The sequence below is a fragment of the Polyodon spathula genome, chromosome 7, assembly GCF_017654505.1.
Source record: "Polyodon spathula isolate WHYD16114869_AA chromosome 7, ASM1765450v1, whole genome shotgun sequence".
Lineage (NCBI taxonomy): Eukaryota > Metazoa > Chordata > Actinopteri > Acipenseriformes > Polyodontidae > Polyodon > Polyodon spathula.
Window position 1 is genome coordinate 9793785 of NC_054540.1, and position 22214 is coordinate 9815998.

Consider the following 22214-nt stretch of genomic DNA (forward strand, 5'->3'; position numbering starts at 1 on the left):
TTATTATTTATTTATTTATTTATTTTAAATAATGTTACAAAACAAAAATTTAACCGCATGTATTTCCAAAAGCAAACCGGTTTTACCTGCATCACTACTTCCCTGTGCACATTTAATTTGCTGTTTTACTGTTTTACAATATACTGCCCACCCCAACATATTTCCCGTATTTTTGTGCCTGTGGTAGGCATTCCATTTCATTCTATTACTGTCAAACATCAATAGATGCTTAAAATAATTGTACTCTTCAGCTCTCAAAGGATGCCTCTATGATATCATCAGCTACCCCCAGAGACAAAAATGCACTACCAGTGGGGTAAATGGCCACACCAAGATTGGCATATGGTCACTGAGCAGCCTATGATGCACAGAAGGACACTGACAACACAGAAAGGCCAAAACCACATCCCTACACAACACATAACCCTAACTTCAAACTTGTTAATGCCTTTAGTCAACCCTATCAACATCTTTACTTTCATGCCAGAGTGAAAACGCCTTCCATTTTATACACTATCATTAAACAGCATTCCACCCCCAGGTAGTTCTCTGTGGCTGTGGACTGCATTTGATCACACATCCTAGCCATTCACTATTCACGTCTGCAATTTACAACATTGTCGTTATGCTGTCTGTGAGAGCACAAAAAAAGGTTTGCTGCCCAGGGGGAGTTCCAAAGAATGTAGTGTCTTGTTAATACCTGATTGAGCAGTGAATGGAAAAGGTGAGCTTGAAAATCCAAAAGGCCTTGTAATAAAGAATGCTATGCACCCTACTGTGAATGCTGGTGACCTGGCATGTAGACCACTGCAAAGTGGTGAATAATTCACTAACAGAGTCATATTTTTTTCCTGCAGACCCCAGCAGTGTTTTGGCTGACAAACTGTTTTTTTTTTTTTTTTTTTTGATATATATGCCAATAGATGAAGGGGGGGGGGGGGGGGGGGGGGGTTGGGTGAGAGCACTAAATTATCAGCGATGTATACAGGCCACAAACAGTGAATAAGAGAAATAAGTTAACAGGCTGCCTTTCATTTTACAAGAAACCATTTCTAAAAATAAATCTGTGTAATAAGCTTGTCACTAAAAAACACATCCCAGTGTGTTTCTGAATCATGTCAAACCAGGCCTTTTTGTCATCTTCATTCTCCATTGCCCCCTGCCTAACCCCAACCCTAACCCAAACCTAACCTTATGCCCCCACCCCCCCAATATAGCTATAAAAAAACACTGTAAGGAATATTTGAACTGTATTTTGTTACAATAGACTTTCTTTCCGAGACGAACTTTCGAATTAAAACATGGTATAAAAAAAAAAACGAATCTGGTAAAATCATGACATCTTCCCATATGATCAGTTGACTAGGGTTTTAATTCTTATCTGCTTCTTATACACAGCTGTATTGTTCAACTACTCATAGCCAGAGGCTGAAGAAGGATTTATCCTTTCTGCTAGCATCCATTATTCGGGGCACGATATCTCCTGACAGCAAGTAAATGCGTGTTTGATAGGTTGAGGATGTATTCCTTTAAAATGAATGATTGAAGCTGTTAAAGAAGTGTCCTGATGTGACTGGATGATGGGAAACAAAGAGGTGGCATGTTGCCTTTGCAGTATAAAAAAGCCTGTCTTAGGCTAAATAGATTGAAAAGATTTAGTGGCCTGAACTTCTGGGAGACTAGTGTATTTTCCAATTAGTGTGTTTTGAGAAGGAGAGTGAGGAAAAACAACTGCACTCTTCCTTTAACTATTTACCCCCCTGCCCCCCCAACCCCAAACCAAAATGGCAGACACTTAAGTCTTCAGAAGTAGTATTCCAATATTCTTCAGCCATTTCAACAGTTTAGTAATTGAAGACTTCAGGCAAATGGGAGGTCATTTACTATTCATATAGAATGGATTATATGAGCTATGAGTTATGGAAGACGTAGATAATTTAAAAGAAAAAAAAATTGTATTCTACTTTGGTAGGGGCTGTCAAGTGATAAGAAGTCCTTTCTCGGCCACTATAGTTTCAGAGGACCTGGCAGTCTATGTGATCTTTTCAAACAAGGTGGTGACATGACCTGTGATACTCCAGTCTTGACCATCTTCAACTTTCAGCATTTACACCAGGTGCTGTTCAAAGAAGGGTCAAATAGAATTAATGTCCTGTTATATATCAGAGCCAAAGCAAGAATGAAAACCCCCTCCCTCTACCCTGCAGCCTTGTGCAGCAACCCTGAACATCAAGTGGTCATCTATTACAGAACAAAAACCTCTTTCTCTTGTATTAATTGCACGTTGCTGCCTGTGATTGAAATTCGACAGCAGGTTACATTCAGTGAAAGTGCATTACATTGTGACATTTGACTTTTTGAAGTTTAGACAGATTACAATCTAATTATAACTGGTATGGTCTAGTTATAGCAACATTAATGCTTAGTTCCATTGTAATTACAGTCATTTTAATTCACAGTTATTTGGATTCTAGTTTGAAAGAAAAGTTCAGCTACACTGTTGTTCTTATATATAGGATAGCTGTATATAATTAGGGGAGGTGTTGGATTTACTTGTTCAGTCTATGCCCTTGCTTGTGCAATCATTTATAGGAGAGAAGAACCAGCAGTGCTGCTCTGCATGCTTCTGGAAAGCAGAGCCACACTGATGAAATGAAAATCATTTGCCAAGCATGTGCTCACGTCCGGCAAACAGCCAGCAGCAATTGAAGTGGTCTGATCCATCTCAGGAGCAGTTTCTCTGGAGCATCACTTTATCCAACGTTTGCACACGATACCAAAAGAACTTCCCCAGGATGAACTACTCAGGTCGAACTACTGTGACGCATTCTGTTTCCATATACTGTAGCATGTTTATATATATATATATATATATATATATATATATATATATATATATACACACACACACACACACACACACACGTGGTCATTCACTAAATATATATTGTACACACTATGTAAAAAGAATACTATGTGAAGGTCAGTGTGCCATACTAGAGCACATAGAAATGCAAAGATAGGCATAATGATTCCAGTTAGGATCAGTAAATTATAACAGTTTTTAGGAACTTGTGGAAAAGACACAGCATTTTGAAAAAAATTATAATAGTAGAACACACGTTGAAACAGAATAACGTTGTACGTAAATAAATTGTTAAACAAATTTTTTTTTTTATTATTATTTTTATTGTGACTGCAAAAAACTTTAAACTAATTCAGATACAGGCCAACATAGCTGTTCTTGACTGAAACCACAAGTAGCAGCAACATCAATTTAATTAACTCAGTTATGCTGGTTTCTTTCCCATTTGGGATTTATGTTACCAGTAATGCAAGGAATTGTATGTATAGAATTGTATTATGTTGCATATGCACAAGACAACACATGTGTACAGCAGTGGTTACTGTTCAAATAGAGCCTTAAGACACACAATGTTAAGGGTGGCCATCATTTTGATGAATTATTTAGATTAATTGAATCAACTTCTAAATGTTAAGGCCAGTAGTGTGTCGCACACAAAGTTCACTATCCAAGTTTTGTTTGACTACATACAACCCATCTGTCGCAAAACACCAGGCAACTGGAATGTCGAGTGATGGTCAAGTGGCTCCTTTTTTTTTAACTGCAGTCACAGTTACAACGGGAAGCACAGACCGGATCTTTACATTACAGACTCAAAGCAAAACAATCTAGTGTCAACTCCAGGAGTGGTGGAAATGAAGCTGTCATCACCGCATTTTAATGTCATTCAAGGATCCCTAAATGCAAGTCAAAAACTAAATGCTATTTTCCATGGCAAGCCTCAGCAGTTTTGGTCAAAGTGGTCAAAGTTTCATTGCTGCAGAAATGTTCCAGTGCAGTTCTGGAATCTGCACTCATTTTAAGAGCTGTCTAATCTGATGCGAGAAAGTGCTCCTTTAACATCTTAACAATTTCCAAGTGTGTAAACTACAATTTTACAGTCTGTAAAGCAGACCCAGTTGTCTAGGGGCCAGAGCTGTGGAGTGACAGCCACGAGATTCTGCTTACAGATACCAGCTAAGCAAATAATTATGAGGACAAGGGGACAAGTCACATCACCTCTCTGGGCCTAAATAAATAAATACAATAAAAAAGAATCATTCCTTCTCAAAGAAGGGATGTGATTTGAACTTACTTTATTAAATATTCCTTTAAAATAAATAATAAGATACCTGACAGCAAATTATAAACAAACAGGATGAGCACATCTCTGTGTCCCAGTTCTGTGGAAAGCAATTTTTTTTTTTTCCAAAAAACCCTGGGAAAGTCAAATATTACTTACCAGTTTCCGGATTGAAATATATTGAGTTTTGTTATTGCAGATATATGAAAAACCCTGTAAAAAAGCCACACACACACAGTCATCAATGTTCATGTTTGAGCAAGATGAATTTGTTAACAGTGTCATGAGGGTACCAGAACTAATGTGCACCAATACATCGTCTTTTTTTAATGTATGTACATGAAAAGGGTCCCTTCTACAGATAACAATGAAAAGCTATGTGGTAGAGTATAATTATTTAAAAACAGTGTATCATTGAAACTAAAAGTGGCAAGATCTGGGGTCGACAACATGCCCATTCTTTTTGATATACATTACATTGTGTGAAATGGTAATATGTTTCTGACACAACTGCAGTTACTGGAAAGAGGAAATAGTGGGTGGATTATCCCACGACCTGAGGTAAGGAGAGCTAGACCGACATTGGCTACCCTTCTTGTATGAAAGTATTTGGAGGAATGTCTACTAAAATGTTCACTGCATAGAAGATTTTAAAAAGACAGACATTCTGTTACAATAATGAGTAATTACTTTTTCTGTACATAAATGAATAGGTATGTTTGTTTTATGTGTGACATGGTCAGTTTATACTAGAAAGATTATATATAAGAACATAAGAAAGAAAGCTTACAAATGAGAGGAGGCCATTCGGCCCATCTTGCTTGTTTGGTTGTTAGTAGCTTATTGATCCCAGAATCTCATCAAGCAGCTTCTTGATGGATCCCAGGGTGTCAGCTTCAACAACATTACTGGGGAGTTGATTCCAGACCCTCACGATTCTCTGTGTAAAAAGTACCTCCTATTTTCTGTTCTGAATACCCCTCTGTCTAATCTCCATTTGTGATCCCTGGTCCTTGTTTCTTTTTTCAGGTCGAAAAATTCCCTTGGGTCGACATTGTCAATACCTTTTGGTATTTTGAATGCTTGAATTAGGTCACTGCGTAGTCTTCTTTGTTCAAGACTGAACAGATTCAATTCTTTTAGCCTGTCTGCATATGACATGCCTTTTAAACCCGGAATAATTCTGGTCGCTCTTCTTTGCACTCTTTCTAGAGCAACAATATCTTTTTTATAGCGAGGTGACCAGAAGTGAACAAAATATTCAAGATGAGGTCTTATTAATGCATTGTACAGTTTTAACATTACTTCCCTTGATTTAAATTCAACACTTTTCATAATGTATCCGAGCATCTGGTTGGCCTTTTTTATAGCTTCCCCACATTGTCTAGATGAAGACATTTCTGAGTCAACAAAAACTCCTAGGTCTTTTTCATAGATTCCTTCTCCAATTTCAGTATCTCCCATATGATATTTATAATGCACATTTTTGTTTCCTGCATGCAGTACCTTACACTTTTCTTTATTAAATGTCATTTGCCATGTGTCTGCCCAGTTCTGAATCTTGTCTAGATCATTTTGAATGACCTTTGCTGCTGCAACAGTGTTTGCTACTCCTATTTTTGTGTCGTCTGCAAATTTAACAAGTTTGCTTACTATACCAGAATCTAAATATATATATATATATATATATATATATATATATATATATATATATATATATATATATATATATATATATATATATATTATTGAGATAATAACATTAATTATAAATACTCGCAGCTTGGTGTTGCAGTGGATTTCAAAGACAGACAGTGCTATTGGATCTGGGGAACTGCTTATCAGAAACATAGCTTTCTCACAGCTGTTGTAAGCTTCCTCCGATCCTATTAGCAACTTGAGTGCAGTCATGTCACCGTCAAACTAATTTAAAGGTCTTAGTATCTTAGACCCAGTGTGAGAAATGCTCTTGTTGATATTTCAGTATCCCCGATTCTACAGCTGTGGCCAAAAGTTTTGCATTACCTACACTTTTAGGATTGAGACATAATAATAAAATATATATTATATATATGAACATATTTTAGATTTTTTATTTACCATTGTGTAATCAAAGCAACTACAAAATGATATTGCAAAAAGTCTACCGGTAACCGTAATAGTAGCACAGTATTTCATGTTAGATTTTGAAATGTCACATTTTCCATTTTTTTGTCAGTTTTTTGTGAAGTATATGGAAAACTACAACACGGTATGTAATTCAATATGTTAGCATAACTTTATTAAGCAGTTTTCATTTGACTTTATGAAGCAAAATTAGTTAATTCTATAGGGTGAACTTTTGACCATAGCTGTACAGCTACCTATACACAGACATGACCTTTCTCCTTACTGTAATGCGCTGTTCATGAAGGCAGGACTTTATCTAAAGAAATAAAAATCATTAAAAGATTTTCATGACTTAGTACTGCATTGTTTGTGAAGTCACCAGAGTGAACATGGATTATTTAACAACGCTTATCTAGCTTTCTCCTCACTTATCTTACACGCTGCAGGAGGCTGACTTGGAGACGGTTTAGCAAGGAGTCCCAAATTAATAAGCTGATTAATAAAAACCCTGGCCTCTCTAGAGGAAACCTGGAGAGATGGTAAATATGGGAATTGTTGATCAAAAACACTGCTCTGTAATCTTTTAGACAAAAGCTGTATAGAATTTGATTTCATCCTCAGTCATAGATGTAGTTTGCCATTAAATAATACATACTATATATGTATGTTAAACGCAAAGGAAACTGTAGGAAGTTTGAGGAACTTTGCTTTTGCTTGCACTGTAGTGCTGTGGTTCGTCATTGGTTCTGCTCAGGTTTCTTCAGGATAATACACTGGCATTCTAATAGTGTCACAAATACATTTTTCTAACTTTTCTTTTAGGTGAAGCATGTACTACAGATTTACCACAGTAAACAGCAAAAATATTATTTTGCCATAAATCTTTACAGTTATTTCATTTTAAAGGAGAGAAAGGTAAATAATGGTATATGAGAGAAAATAGGGTGGCATTATTGGTTAGGTTACATACCCCAGTGAGCATGTACTTCCTATGTTGTAATGGCATCAGAGGTATATGACTGTCCTTTGATTTGTGCCTGTATGAATGAGCTGAACTTTGTATCAATTATTTGAGCCTTGACCCGACTACCTCCCGCCCTCACCCAAAAAGAGATGATTCATCTGAATAAGGCTATCCTGCTCAGCCAATTTTACAAAATACATAAAACAATGAAATCATTCAGATACCAGTGAGAGCGCTTCCATTTCCTTCGTTTCCTTAGTCGCTTATTTTGGGAACTGCTGAGACTGCCACACTGTGATAGCCATCAGTGTTATGAGCAAGATAGGGGTCACCTTTAAAAATCTTTGCAGCAGTCTTTTGCAGCTGTCACATCTTAAGTTTCTTTGCTTTTTTAAATCATGTGTTATGATCCGAATTCAAACTCAGATGTCCAAGATATTAAAGACTAATGACAGGGATATGTGTCAAGGATATCAATAACTTTTTCATACATTAGAAGTCATAACATGTTCGCCTTGTTCAGGGAGGCTACTTTGGAAGGAACCCTTTTGGTTGGAATTTCAGCTTGACTGCTGAGGGTGTTTATGTTTCTTTGCTTAAAGTTCTCCAAGCACTTGGAATATACTCTTGAGCGAATAAAAAAAAATACCTTGGAATGCCACGCTTCATTTAAAAACTCATCTGATAGAGATCACCAAGTTCAGAGTCGGGGGATCAATACACGTCCAGAGTGGATTTCTAAACCTGAACATCCAAGGAGATGGGACCAGAACCACTCATTGTAGTAGTGCTTGGCTTCAATCTGGTCACATCACTGGGCTTTCCCAGTCAATGCACATGTACCCCCACCCCCTTGCCAAGAAACATCTCTATAAGACTCAGCTATAGAGAGAGTAATCAGTATACATAACTACATAACTGATAAGATGTGAAAGTAACTCCATCATAAAGGCATTATTTGAGTGGTGATTTTGGTCAAAGTGTTCTGTATATATCAGTGGTCCCAACAAATCTGCCTGGTATTGTCAGTTACAGCAGATTATCATAATCACAAAAAACACAGATGGCTTGGAACCCCCCCCCCACTGTTTATGCTAGACAACATTATAAGCTTGAATATCAATGCCAATTATATTGTGTGAAACCATCTTTTTATTCAGGCTTCTTGTAAGCAAAGAATGTGAATTGGGTAAACTTGTTTGCCAACTATGGTCCACAAGTGTTTATTAAGGACTAAGCTGACACTTGTCTCATTTCACTGGTGATTCAGTCATGCATTGTCCATTACACCACCTGGCTTCAGTCATCAAGTCTGTTTGTTTGTTTGTTTTCTGCTGAGTTGTTTATTTAAAGGATTTCCTGGGGAAGCTCTAGTAAGAGAGCATCTCTCCTTTAAGGGGTAAAGGCACAAGTCAGTATAAATGGCTAAATAAAAAATCTCAGACATGTGCAAGACACATAATCGTGGAATTTCAAACCACTGGACGCACTACCATACCGTATACTTTTTAGTACCGTGAAGTATAAAAAAAAAAAATTATATATATATATAATAATGATATATATATATATTTATATATATATATATATATATATATATATATATATATATATATATATATCATTGTAAGGGGTGGCCTCAGTTACTTTCACTTATAATGTATTAAATAGCCTTTTTTTTTCTTTAAACGGTAGATGTGTTCCAAATTTTTGTACACATACAAGTGTTTTATTAACATTATGGAATTATTGATAAAAGCATGAATGGTATGGTTTCAGGAATAAGGTGAGTATTAAAATAGTATGGAAGTTCCACTTTTTTGGAAGTTTAAAGTCATTCACAAAATGTATTGTAAAAGAAAAAAATAACTAACTCAAACTGAAATAAAAGTTAAATTTAATTTAATTTAATTTAGTCAAGTATTTGTTTAGACCTGTTGATTCTTCTCCTGTAAATGGTGAAAACAGTCATATGATTTATACATATAAAAGGTACTTTGTTAGCTTTTGTGTTTAAAGTATGTGAGTTGTTATACCTCCTCTACAGTAGAGAACAGCAGTTCTTTAGAGGTTTTTGAACATGTATTTTTTTAAAGAGCCTTGCACAGTACCTTATTGTTGCAGCCGTGACTTCTGGTCATGTTCAGCTATTATCTTTGCACTAGGTATCGCTTGGTTCACACAGGAATCTGTTCCCCCGTTAATAAAGAAAAGCTTAGGGTTCTGCTGTAAGGTCAGACTGCCCAAAGCCATACAAATAGAAAAAAAATGTTGAAACAAATTACAGGGAAGTGCTTATATGTGCTTGTAGGCTGTATGTAGGCTTGAAGACTGCATTCATAATTAGAAAGTGTTCCGGAATACAGCCTCTTCCCTAATTAAGGGTGGTTTGTTTCAAGTCTATCTTGACAGGAGCTGTTCTAAGCCTTGAATCTTGTTAAAGGGATTATAGATTTAGACCTTGAGTTTACTACTGCTGTGAGCACGTGCTTTTGTCATGAATTTCATGAGTAGCACCACATGACTTTAAAAAAATATATTTTCAAGGAAGATGCATATGTATTTAATTACAGTATGTCATAAACATTACAGTAACACATAATTAATGGCCACAGTATTTGAACAGTATGCAGGTATGCTATTTTAAATTTGTATTATAAATATTAAACAGATTTTTTTTTGTAGTTTTTTCATTTTTGTTTGTTTCTACAAAGTGTTACTTAATTTCTAGTAAGCTGGGCTGAGTTGAGTGGGGGACGCAGGGGGATGATGCTGGGACGCCAGAATCACTGTCGAGTCCTCTTGTGTCGTGGCCTAGTCGCCGAAACACAGAGGATGGAAGGTGCCCTTTTGAAGATGGCAGAGAAGTACCCTGCTTGGCTCAATCCAGAGGGTTGTCATGCTGACGCGCTTGGGAGACCGCACTATAGTTGATCCCCGGAGCCAGCATCAGAGCCGTTGTGTGTGCTGTTGCGCTGGGGAGGCAAAATTTGCTGATCCCTGCAGCTAGCATTACACTTCAGCCATTAACACCAGGCAGAAGGATATCTACATCATCAGATGGAAAGAAACTTAAATGGATGGAGATGCAGATGGATCACATTAGTTTACTGTAAAGCTACGACTTGGTTGGCGCTTATCTTGGCGAGAGCCGAGTTCAAATCAGCATGAAATTTTAACATCTACTCTCATGTAATGGAAATCTTAGAATTTAATTCTACTGATCTATTGTGAGATTAGTTGTGTGCTTAATGAAGATCACTATTAAGATTACTGGAGAAGATTACATCGAGAATTGTCCTACTGCATCAATGGTGTGATTGGTAGGATTTACAGTTGATTTACTCATTTCTCTTCTATACATAATGCAAAACTTAAAACAGAGCCCTAACATTTCTCATGATGTGTACACGTTAACTCTGGCAATATTGATAAATTCAGTATGTGTAATAAATGATTATTAATACAATTATAAATCATTGTAAGCTTAGTTTAAAACACCTAAATTTGCTTTTCCTTAGTAAACCTGGTTTATAATGAAAATGTGTATTGATATTACAGTATACTTTAAATATTATAATTGTCTGGTACATTATTTACTGCTATTTGTTAAAGCAAAGTTTAGAATGATATAATCTTGGCCAGATTAATTAATTAAGCAGTAGAACACAAAGAAGACACTTGAAAGTTACACTTAAATGTATATGTGATATTTGGTAACACTAGTGTATTTGTGTGCATTTAACATATTATTAAACATTCATTTAAAAAAAAAAAACACTGAGGTGTTACAAATAGGTTGTCTTAGGGAAGATAAATTTTAAGAAAGACAAATTGGTTAAAAATTAGTTGTAGAATAATTTTTGTTTAATTTAATTTTAAGTTTCAAGTTACTTGATTAACAAACAAATTAGGAACATGATGCAATGCAAAGTAATATGAAAAATAGATATTACCAACATGATAGCCACTGCATGGAAGTAGGTTCAATTTATATAAAGATTGTTTGGAGGACTGTGTGGCCTCTGTCCAGTTACTACTGAATGTCACAAAAAAAAACCATCACAATTGGCTACTAATTTGCACCTCTGCAGGTAAGCAAGGGGACAAGTTTTTACCACCGTAGTGGGTAGTCCCTCCATGGCAGAGAAGAAGTACATTGGTGGGGATGTGAATAGAAGCATGTGTTTCTATTAACTGTGGATAGTAATACTTTCTGTCAGGGTAAATAGAGAACTTCTGTCTTCCAGCATTGTTAACCTGGCACTCTTTCACATGCACAGTTATATTATTATTATTATTATTATTAATAATAATAATAATAATAATAATAATAATAATAATAATAATAATAATAATAATAAATGGCCATTGTTTGACTGCAGCAGCAGGATCAATGGTTCTCCTCTGTGGGTATACATATAGATTTACCTTTTATGTTCTACTGTAAATGAGATTAATGTTATAATATCCCTTTTGAAGCAATGAGATTAGGTCAACCTTAAGTGGCTACAGATACAAAAAAAGGTAATTCGAGGACCAAGAAGAATTGAAAAAGTAAACTTCGTATTAAGTAGATCAGGTTTCCGCCCTTATAGTTCTGTATGGTGAAAAAAAAAACAATTGTGAGAGCCCCAGTGGGGCACAGGTAGGGCAGATTAACTAACATCTTAACAAGGAGGAGTGAAAAGATGGCTCACTAGTTGCAAATAGGATTTATCTGGAGGTATCTTTACAGGGTTGTTCAATGAGTAGGAACACTAATTTCCATAGAGGTCATGTCCCCATGCTGGGGATGAGGAAGTGAGGTTTTGTAGGGTGGATTTTCAACTGTTTGTTGAAGGCATTGCCCCTGGTTTTCTTAAGGAAGTGGGAACTTGAAGATCTACTGGCAGACGGTGTTTCAGTTTTAAAGTGAGAGTGAGAGTACACACCTTTGTGACACACTTTGTTGGTAGCTTTAGAACATGCTGGTGTGGCCAAGAGAAAAGTAAACTGAGCCACTTAAACTAGCAGGATGTTTATTCATACTGGTACTTAAAAGTTTCCAAAATATATATATATATATATATATATATATATATATATATATATATATATATATATATATATTATATTTTGAAGCTAAGTTATTTTGAAGATAAAAATGAAATTACTGTAAAATGGTTAGAGCTAAATGTACATTATATTTTCATTACTAATTAGTTATCTGGAATACAACATTGTTTGGTTTCAGTATATATCTTCTCCTGCCCAGTACCATGTTATGAGGTGAAGGTGCAACAATTGCAACTAGGAAGACAGGACAGTCTGACTGATGCATGTATTTTACAAATGTACACCCCAAAGGAGATTTTAAACATCTTAGATCACCATTTAATTTGATTATGTTTTTTTTTATTTATTTATTTCATGCCATGCACTGTAATATTTACAGAGAAAGTGTTTAGTTTTTTTTTTTTTTTTTTTAATGGTTGTGCAGATGAATGAATCCACCTGACTGAATAAATATAATGGAGATTTCATTTAAATTGTGATATGGTTAACGAGAGGGTAACAACTAATACAAGTGGGGTTTTTTTTGGTGTTTTTTTTTGAGGAAAAAAGCTGCTCAGACAGGGATAACTAATGCTATTCTAAAGCAAATAAACCAGTGTGTCTCTAAACTTTTATTTTGGTTCAGTACACTTATGCACACAACATGTCAAGATGGAGCTGAGATCCAAACCACCAGTATGTGGGCACTTCTAAACCACCAGACAGCCACCAGGGTCAGTGCCTGTCAATTTAGCTGGAATAACTGCAGGCTGACAATATGCTGCATAATATCCTGTCCATTTAATTCACAATATAAATGTAATAATTAAACCTAATTGAATTAAATATACTCAATATTATCAGCTGTATTACAGATTATTGCATCACTGATTTTCCCTTTAATAACCACAGCGTGTGTGTATGTGTGTGTGTGTGTGTGTGTGTGTGTGTGTGTGTGTGTGTGTGTGTGTGTGTGTGTGTGTGTGTGTGTGTGTGTGTGTGTGTGTGTGTGTGTGTGTGTGTGTGTATATATATATATATATATATATATATATATATATATATATATATATAAGATATATATATATATAAGATTCTATGTGAGTAAACGTGTGAGAACAAGAATTTTCCCTTTTAGCTTATTTGCTGCCAGCATACATTTTGCAAGGCAGTGAATTGGAGAACTTTTTTTCATTCTTGCTCTGCATCACTGAACATACAGCAAACATCATTCTTCTGTTCAGTTAATCACATATGTAATCTGATTATATGGAATGCCCTTTTATGGAGGTAAAAAGGAGGACACATTTAAACGATTCACCCTGTCATAACGGTCTAGAAAGAACTTTAGGTTTTGTGCAGAAAAATCCAACTTTCCGCAGCATGAAACCCTCCAGGTTTTCCTAACTACCAAGAATTTCAGTCTCGTGAGGATTGGTGGGTTGACTGTTTAAGCCAATAGGCTGGGAGTAATGTTAATGTCATTTCGGTGAGCATGAAGCACTGAGCCCATTAGCGAGTGAGTCACTGCTTTAGAAAGCTGTTTACTTAAATGCCAGAGCTTCTGCAGCTGAAGTCTAACAGCACTCCCATTCTTCAATCATTCCTGAAAATGCATTCATTTATATTGTACTGACTTTGACGGGGTTAGACACGGGTGGAAGCGTTGCAGAGCAGCAATTTTGTGGACATCTGAACTGAAGCTAAAGAGACCAAATGTGATTCTGTTCTAGAACAAAAAAAAAAGGAATATTTGGCTGTACATTTTGCGTATTTGTATCAATCAAATACGCAGAAAAATTGAGGTAAGTTTGAGAATAGTTTAGTCTATCGTGTGTGTGTTTTTGTTTTTAAACATAGTCGCTACTGTTTATAAAGTTAAGTTAGGTAGTTAAAATGTTTGGGTATGGTGAATGCGTCTCCCAGTGTCTGCTGTCATCGTGTCTTAACAACATAATTTTTCATTGTTTTTTACGGCACCGGGGAGTCTGTAAATCAAAATAGCCTGTGGATATTTCTGTGGTCTAAACGGACGTGTTGCTAGTTCTTCAGAACATTTTCGGCATATGAATTTCACTCAAAGTTTCGTTTCAGAGATTTAAAAGTATGGCTCCTTTTTAAACAAGCGTGAATATTATATTGTACAACCGTCAAGTAAGTATTCCATTGCAGAGGAAGGAGTTACATAACAGTAATTTGTATGGAGATAGCAACAGTTATATTTATCGCATACAAATGTGAACAATTATTTTCAGTCTGTGAGCAATAACCCTTACACTACTTATGTATAGCTACTACGTATTTTTTAAATCATATTTTAAAGAAATCAATCCAAATTGAATAATATTAACGAGGGCTCTTTGACCCCCAATTGTTTGCTACTTAGACCTCATTTCCAAATACATTAAAAGAAAATAACATAAAAAGGGATGCCTTTGAGTAAAGGTAGTTTAAAGTACTGTTGTATACTTTTGACTCCAGATGTATGAGCTCAGCTGTTGCCTGTCACTTAGGTGACAACTGGTTGGTTCCCTTTAAGCATTTCCCTGCCCATTATTCCTCAGCTAATAAGTGTCTATTCTCAACTCCTTTGTATTATCTTGAATACTCAGTTACCAGTCCCAAGGGAGGTGGCAGTCTTGTTTCCCTCCTCTCCACAGTTTATATCTTTCCTGCCCATATTATTTTTATGACAACCTGATGGATATATTTGGAGTCAGGCACTGAAATCCTAAAGGATGCTGGTGAATAGAAAGAAAAAAAAAAGTGGTGCAGTATTTGCCAAGCTGTCTTTCAAACAATATTTACTCCTGGCAGGGGACTGTAAATGTAAACAGCAGCCATTTATCTTGGCTGTCTGCTTAGGTTTTTAATTCAGCATGCCTGCAGTCTGGAGGCTGGGGCTGGCCTTGGACAGAAATCTGTCATTATGGCCACAGCTGGGGGCAAAGGAAAACAAAATATAACGCTCTGCTGGGATCAGCATCAGCCTTTAAACTCCATTGGCTAGGGAGCTGGGAAAGATGAGTTCTCAGGCTCCAAGTGCAATGTTTATCCAGAGGATTCCGGGGTCAACGTGACATTGGAGGTGGGTATAGAAGTTGGTTAGCACCTCCTCATAGCTCTGCAGACAAATTGTATGTTATTTGTATAGATACTTTGACACCACATTGTAGTAATTGTTTTAGGGCATGGTGAACCTTCCACAGAGATGATGTATACACATTCTTTGAATCTGTTAACACTATTTTTTTTTTTTTTTTTTTTCAAAATAGAATTTAGGGCTGTTGGTTGGTTGGTTGGTTGGTTTTTTGTTTATGTCCTTATCATAACTGGGATCCCTCTGAACTCCAGCCAAAGTGTATATTGCTGAAAAATATTTTAAAATAAAACAATCTGCCTAATTTTGTAAAATTCCCTTTCAAGTACAATGATGATGAAGAAGAACTTTGAAAGGAAGGTGGGAATGATTGTTGAAAAGCTCTAATTAAGGTGGTAGTTCCCCCTAGTGGTGAGAGCTACAGATTTAGAGCTGGAGAAATCTCAGCTCCTACACGGCAACCGACAGAACTGTTATAATAAATTCCAAGTCAAGATTGTGTGCATACGTTTTATGACCCCAGAACGGTTGTAACTTATTGTACAAGATTGCATTAAATAAAAAATAATAATTTTAAAGCATTTACTTTATCGATTGGCTCTGATGATAAAAAGGATACAAATCAGTTTATTTTATCTTCATTTACAAATTGCTATAAAAAAGTACACTCAATAACTTTGCTTATTCTAGATAAATAATGGTGTCCGAACACTTTGGCCACTGCAGTTAGTGAAATGTTACAGAGAGCAGTGTGGCTACTATTTACCCAAATAATGAAGCCAATGCTAATCAACTAGCTTGGGTCAAATGTGTACATTTTAATGTCAAGTAAAAAGGCTCCTCTGGGTTAATAGATAAGCCATTAAGATTGGACTCCGCTGCAGGTATAAACGACAGAGGAATTCTGTCATCTTGCATGGTGATCATGCCTTGTAGAAAGATACATAAATCATACGTGGATGTTTGCCTTGAAATATATTTGCATGCCCAGTGCTTGATTTTAACTGACAAAACGATTTGTATCCTTTTTGTTTATTTTGTCAGAGTAAGGTTGTTTTGGAGGGGAGGTTTACAGGGGGCTTTCTATCTTGGTTTGGTATTTGGTTTTATGTTAGGCTATTGTAGGCCATCATGCCACTTGCAGCATTCATGGTCACTTTTGCCAGTTATCACAATGTGGGGGTGTAGCAATATCATCACATGTGCATTGTTTAGAACATTTCCGTAAAAGCTTAAAGGAGCCTTGAATGAACTGTGATCTTATGTTATATGTATAGTTTGTCCAGATCGCATTGATTACGCAAATTGTATAATCGCCTATCTTAGTTGTAACTTTATCAGTGTTTATCTGCATGATGTTGGCACATGTGTGCTACACTCTTTGGTAGACTTGTGCTTTTTAAATGGCTTTCCTATGTTTTGTTTTGCCTGCACTTCAGCTGGATTCAATGTCCGTGTTCAAGAGTAGGGTGCTGGGATTGGAAGCAAATACCTAACCAAATTTAATACTCTGTTGCTCACTGTATCTAAATGTTTTGAGCAGAGCCTTCACATTCAAAGTAAGAAAAAGAAATCTATAGATAAGTTGAGACTGCTCATTTAATGAAGTTAGTTGCTTGTTCCTCGCTAGACCTTCTTGCAGAAATGCCTGGTGTTCCTGCTGACATGCAAGCCTGTTTGTAGTATCACTGCAGTTGCTCTTTCAGTTGCTTTAAGCATTATCAAATTGGTCTACTCTGCTTAACTTCTTTGCTACCCCCCCACCCCCCCAAAACAGTTTTTTAAAGCTCATGATTAACCAGGTAGTGTCATTATTATTATTTTTTTCTATTTGGCTCAATTGCTTATCTGAGATGCAGATCCTAGAAGCTAATAATTATGGTCTGACTCTGTAATGATTGTGTTTTGAAATGTTTCCAGTTACGCAAACTGTTGGCAGGTTTAAAAATGGCTGTGTGCCAAAAAAGTGTTTTAGAATGGATTCTACCCTATGACTTGAACAAGTGTGTTGGTTTGTGTCTGAGGGGAAATTATTTTAATTCTATTGTATAACGTAGCTGTAATTTGTGTCTTAAGACATTTTCCAAGTTGAGTCAAAGACCTATTTTTTTTTTTTTTTTTTTTGTGTGTGGATGAAATGTGCTGGTAGCAGGTAGAAAATACATGTACAATGATCTAATACCCATGTGACAGGCGTAATCATTTTTTACACTAGAAGAAGCCGAGAGGCTTACACTTGTAAAGATAACAAATCAGCTGTTTCTTGGCTGGGGTGGTATGTTGAGCTAAAACCAATTCCAAAATGTTTTTCCAATATTACAACAGCAAGAGAACATTCAAAGAGGAGATTAAATGTTTAAGAGATACAAATGGCAAAATCGTAGATGAAGAAAAAAAAATAGCAAATATGTTAAATGATTACTTTTCACAAGTTTTTACAAAGGAAGATACTGACAACATGCCCCACATGTCATCCAGTTCCTGTCCAGTTTTAAATAACTTTAGCATAACTGAGGCAGAAGTGTTAAAGGGACTAGGAGCTCTTAAAATAAACAAATCCCCTGGGCCGGATGAGATCCTCCCAGTAGTACTCAAAGAAATGAAAGAAGTAATTTACAAACCGCTAACCAAGATCATGCAGCAGTCTCTTGACACAGGGGTGGTACCGACAGACTGGAAAATTGCAAACGTAATACCGATCCACAAAAAGGGAAACAAAACTGAACCAGGTAACTACAGACCAGTAAGCCTGACTTCTATTATATGCAAACTTATGGAAACTATAATAAGATCCAAAATGGAAAATTACCTATATGGTAACAGGGTACTGGGAGACAGTCAACATGGTTTTAGGAAAGGGAGATCGTGTCTAACTAACTTGCTTGATTTTTTTGAGGATGCAACATCCATAATGGATAATTGCAAAGCATATGACATGGTTTATTTAGATTTCCAGAAAGCTTTTGACAAAGTCCCGCACAAAAGATTAATTCTCAAACTGAACGCAGTTGGGATTCAAGGAAACACATGTACATGGATTAGGGAGTGGTTAACATGTAGAAAACAGAAAGTACTGATTAGAGGAAAAACCTCAGAATGGAGTGTGGTAACCAGCAGTGTACCACAGGGATCAGTATTAGGTCCTCTGCTATTCCTAATCTACATTAATGATTTAGATTCTGGTATAGTAAGCAAACTTGTTAAATTTGCAGACGACACAAAAGTAGGAGGAGTGGCAAACACTGTTGCAGCAGCAAAGGTCATTCAAAATGATCTAGACAAGATTCAGAACTGGGCAGACACATGGCAAATGACATTTAATAGAGAAAAGTGTAAGGTACTGCATGCAGGAAATAAAAATGTACATTATAAATATCATATGGGAGATACTGAAATTGGAGAAGGAATCTATGAAAAAGACCTAGGAGTTTTTGTTGACTCAGAAATGTCTTCATCTAGACAATGTGGGGAAGCTATAAAAAAGGCTAACAAGATGCTCGGATACATTGTGAAAAGTGTTGAATTTAAATCAAGGGAAGTAATGTTAAAACTGTACAATGCACTAGTAAGACCTCATCTTGAATATTGTGTGCAGTTCTGGTCACCTCGCTATAAAAAAGATATTGCTGCTCTAGAAAGAGTGCAAAGAAGAGCGACCAGAATTATTCCGGGCTTAAAAGGCATGTCATATGCAGACAGGCTAAAAGAATTGAATCTGTTCAGTCTTGAACAAAGAAGACTACGTGGCGACCTAATTCAAGCATTCAAAATTCTAAAAGGTATTGACAGTGTCGACCCAAGGGACTTTTTCAGCCTGAAAAAAGAAACAAGGACCAGGGGTCACAAATGGAGTTTAGAAAAAGGGGCATTCAGAACAGAAAATAGGAGGCACTTTTTTACACAGAGAATTGTGAGGGTCTGGAATCAACTCCCCAGTAATGTTGTTGAAGCTGACACCCTGGGATCCTTCAAGAAGCTGCTTGATGAGATTTTGGGATCAATAAGCTACTAACAACCAAACGAGCAAGATGGGCCGAATGGCCTCCTCTCGTTTGTAAACTTTCTTATGTTCTTATGTGTCAATTAAAGAGGTACAGTTAACACATGTTACATCAAACAAATTAAGAATCTTGGTTCTCCATAAAGACCTATTTTATTTATTTGTAACACATTGTGGGTCAAATATTTTTTCAGAGAAATAGCAACCACTAGACTCTGCATTATCAATGGGCAATGCTTTCCAGTAAGCTTGTCTATTGCTTGTAGCATTACCATAAAGCACCAGTTTAAGCAAGTTTTGCTTCTATAAAATAGCTGGGAGCAGATTTGACACTTTAAAACATATAATGCAGGCCTTAGCTGGCATATGTGTAAGTTTCCAAGTTATTTAGACCACAGATTAGTGGTTGAGAGGACGGCATGAATAACCTTCCATATTTAGAAAGGATAGCAGACAAATTGCACCACGCCATGAAATGCGTGTCTTTCATTATGACATGTTTACAGAATGGCTTTCTGGTGCCATGTGAAGTATTAGCAGCAAAAGTGTTCATACTGAGGGTCTTTATACGCTGAGTGCTGAAATATCCTGAGCTATAAATACTGCTGTGCATACATCATCATGCAGTGCTGATTTCGTGCTTAGCAGTTTGAAAATGTACACAAAGCAATGTTTGTGTTTTAGCTAAATTAATCATATAGATTTCTTTGTAATTCAGCAATAATATAAACACTTTGGCATGCACCTATCCAGAAACGTCCTTGGATACTGCCAAACATGCAGAAAGTAGACCAGACGGCCTCCACGGTTTGGGACTTTAGAAATAACATTGTCGTTCATGTAAGACATGAAGCAGTGGTGAGAGAGAATTCCCATAGACATGCAACTAAGCGCAGAGTGTGTGCTGTAGAGAACTGTTTGTGGTAAGTTAGTGGAGAAAGAAATGATATGCGGTTTGTTTAAATGATGGCTTTCTGTAAGTACATGGTCACAGACTAAATGTAGATGTCTGTGCTCATTTCCTGTAATTCTTTTCAGCATGCATTTATTTAATGTGGCACATTGTAGCAGGACTTAAAGTTTTTTAATAACAGTTACTCTTTGCACAAATGAGAGACAGTAAAAGTAATCTCAGAATAGACTTTGAGTGTATAATAATGTGTGTCTTAGCCCCTCTGTTCTGCACTGTAAGTGCATTTTGCTGAAGCGGAATCATAAGTCAAGGGTTTTTGCAACAAATGTAGCTAGGTTCTTGGTTACTGTTTAGCTACATATGCTTAATGTTATTTATGTCCAATGAAAGTGAGCTGATGGCTTAATAATAGCAGACACACTTGGTAACCATGACCACTAGGCTTATTAAGAGGGGGAGGGGGAACCAAATCTGGCAAGCCAGTCATAGTTCAATAACCGTATATTGTTTGTCAAAGTTGTGCTTATTTGTGGGTAAAATGATCAGACCACCCTGGCAACGGAAGCCACACACAATACAGTATTTTAAATAGACATCTTGTTTTGCGTGATAGCCTATAGGTTCCCCTACCCCTTTTACAGTAAGTCATCTGCACACAACAGCATTGCCATGGCAATGCTGTCAAACCGGACATAACTTTGGAATATCTTTATCTCCTAGAGAGATTTCTTCTTTTAGAAATGAATTAGCTAGTAGAGGCCACATTGTTGCACAGCTCCAGTCCAAGAATCGTTTATAGCTTTCCAGTGCCCTTGCTTGGTGTATGTGCCTACTCTCCCCTTCCCAAACATGGCTGCTTCACCGGGCTTGTCTTCATTGTCAGAGGGGGTAGATTTCAAGTATAATTTAAGAAACGGAGAAGGTCCAGAAGAAACACAAATCAACTCCTACAGTCAATAGATTTACCACACGTGAAAAGAAGTGATGTGATTGTGTTTTTTTTTGTTTGTTTTTTGTTTTCGTACCTCCTGCAGAGCAAGTTGGAAGTGTGTTCTTTCCAACCTGAGTTGGCTACAAAATTAGTCACTAGGTGGCGCTTTCAACAAACTTTCTCAATTTCAACTTTATCCAAAAAGTTACCCTTTTTGCTTTTTAGGCTATTTTATATGGTAGACTGTTGCAAACCCATATTAAAGTTAATCAAGTTCAGTGCTTAAATGCAAAACAATGCTGTCATTTTTGGCTTTGTATAAGAACAGGGACTTGATGGTTACAGTAAATATACCACCAAAATTTGCATTTCTAATGCAGTGTGTGTTTCTGTAGATGTGTGTGTTGTGTTTTATTTTTATTTTTTATATATTCAAATTCAACTGCTTTAACATCAGTGACTTGCTTCGGCACGCATTATTGCCACCTAATCTTCCAAAAGTGCAGAAGGGCAGGTCTGTCTCCAAGATAACTAGATACTGGTTCTATATATGCCAGACAGGTTTGATTTTTAAAGTGCATCTTGTCCTTAATTGGTTTGAGTACAGAACATTTGCGTTTTTAGACGTTGGCAGGCAGTTTTATCAGAAATTCCAAAGTACATAATTGCAAAGGAACTGCAGTCACTTGAGAGTTTGGGAAAAGGTCAGCCTACACAAGGACACTGAGAGTAACTAGTGTTTTTAGATGAAAGGGCAAACTGTCTGCTCTTCAGATGACATGCATGTGGACATCATTAAACAGGCAGCACTAATAAAAGGCACCAGTTGTGGATGCTTTTAGTTTCAAAGGCAGCTTTTTATTTTTGCTCCAATCTAATTACAAGACTGCTCTGGTAAGCATACTGTACTTCCCCGTATTTATTTTTCTGGGGGCCAATTTCATTTAACTGCTTTAAATATAAATGCATTCAATGTGTTATTGTTTATGGTCCCTACTCTGTAAAATTCAAT

General features: G+C 36.5%; 1 protein-coding gene across 1 annotated transcript in view; it reads left to right on the top strand.

Moving 5' to 3' along the window:
- The first annotated feature begins 13779 nt into the window (after positions 1-13779).
- LOC121318127 (prickle-like protein 1) overlaps positions 13780-22214 on the top strand; it is a 35466-nt gene continuing 27031 nt past the window's right edge. Inside the window, exon 1 of the mRNA XM_041254444.1 lies at positions 13780-14063. The gene's annotated coding sequence lies outside the window, so the exon portion shown is untranslated. The remainder of the gene's footprint in view (positions 14064-22214) is intronic.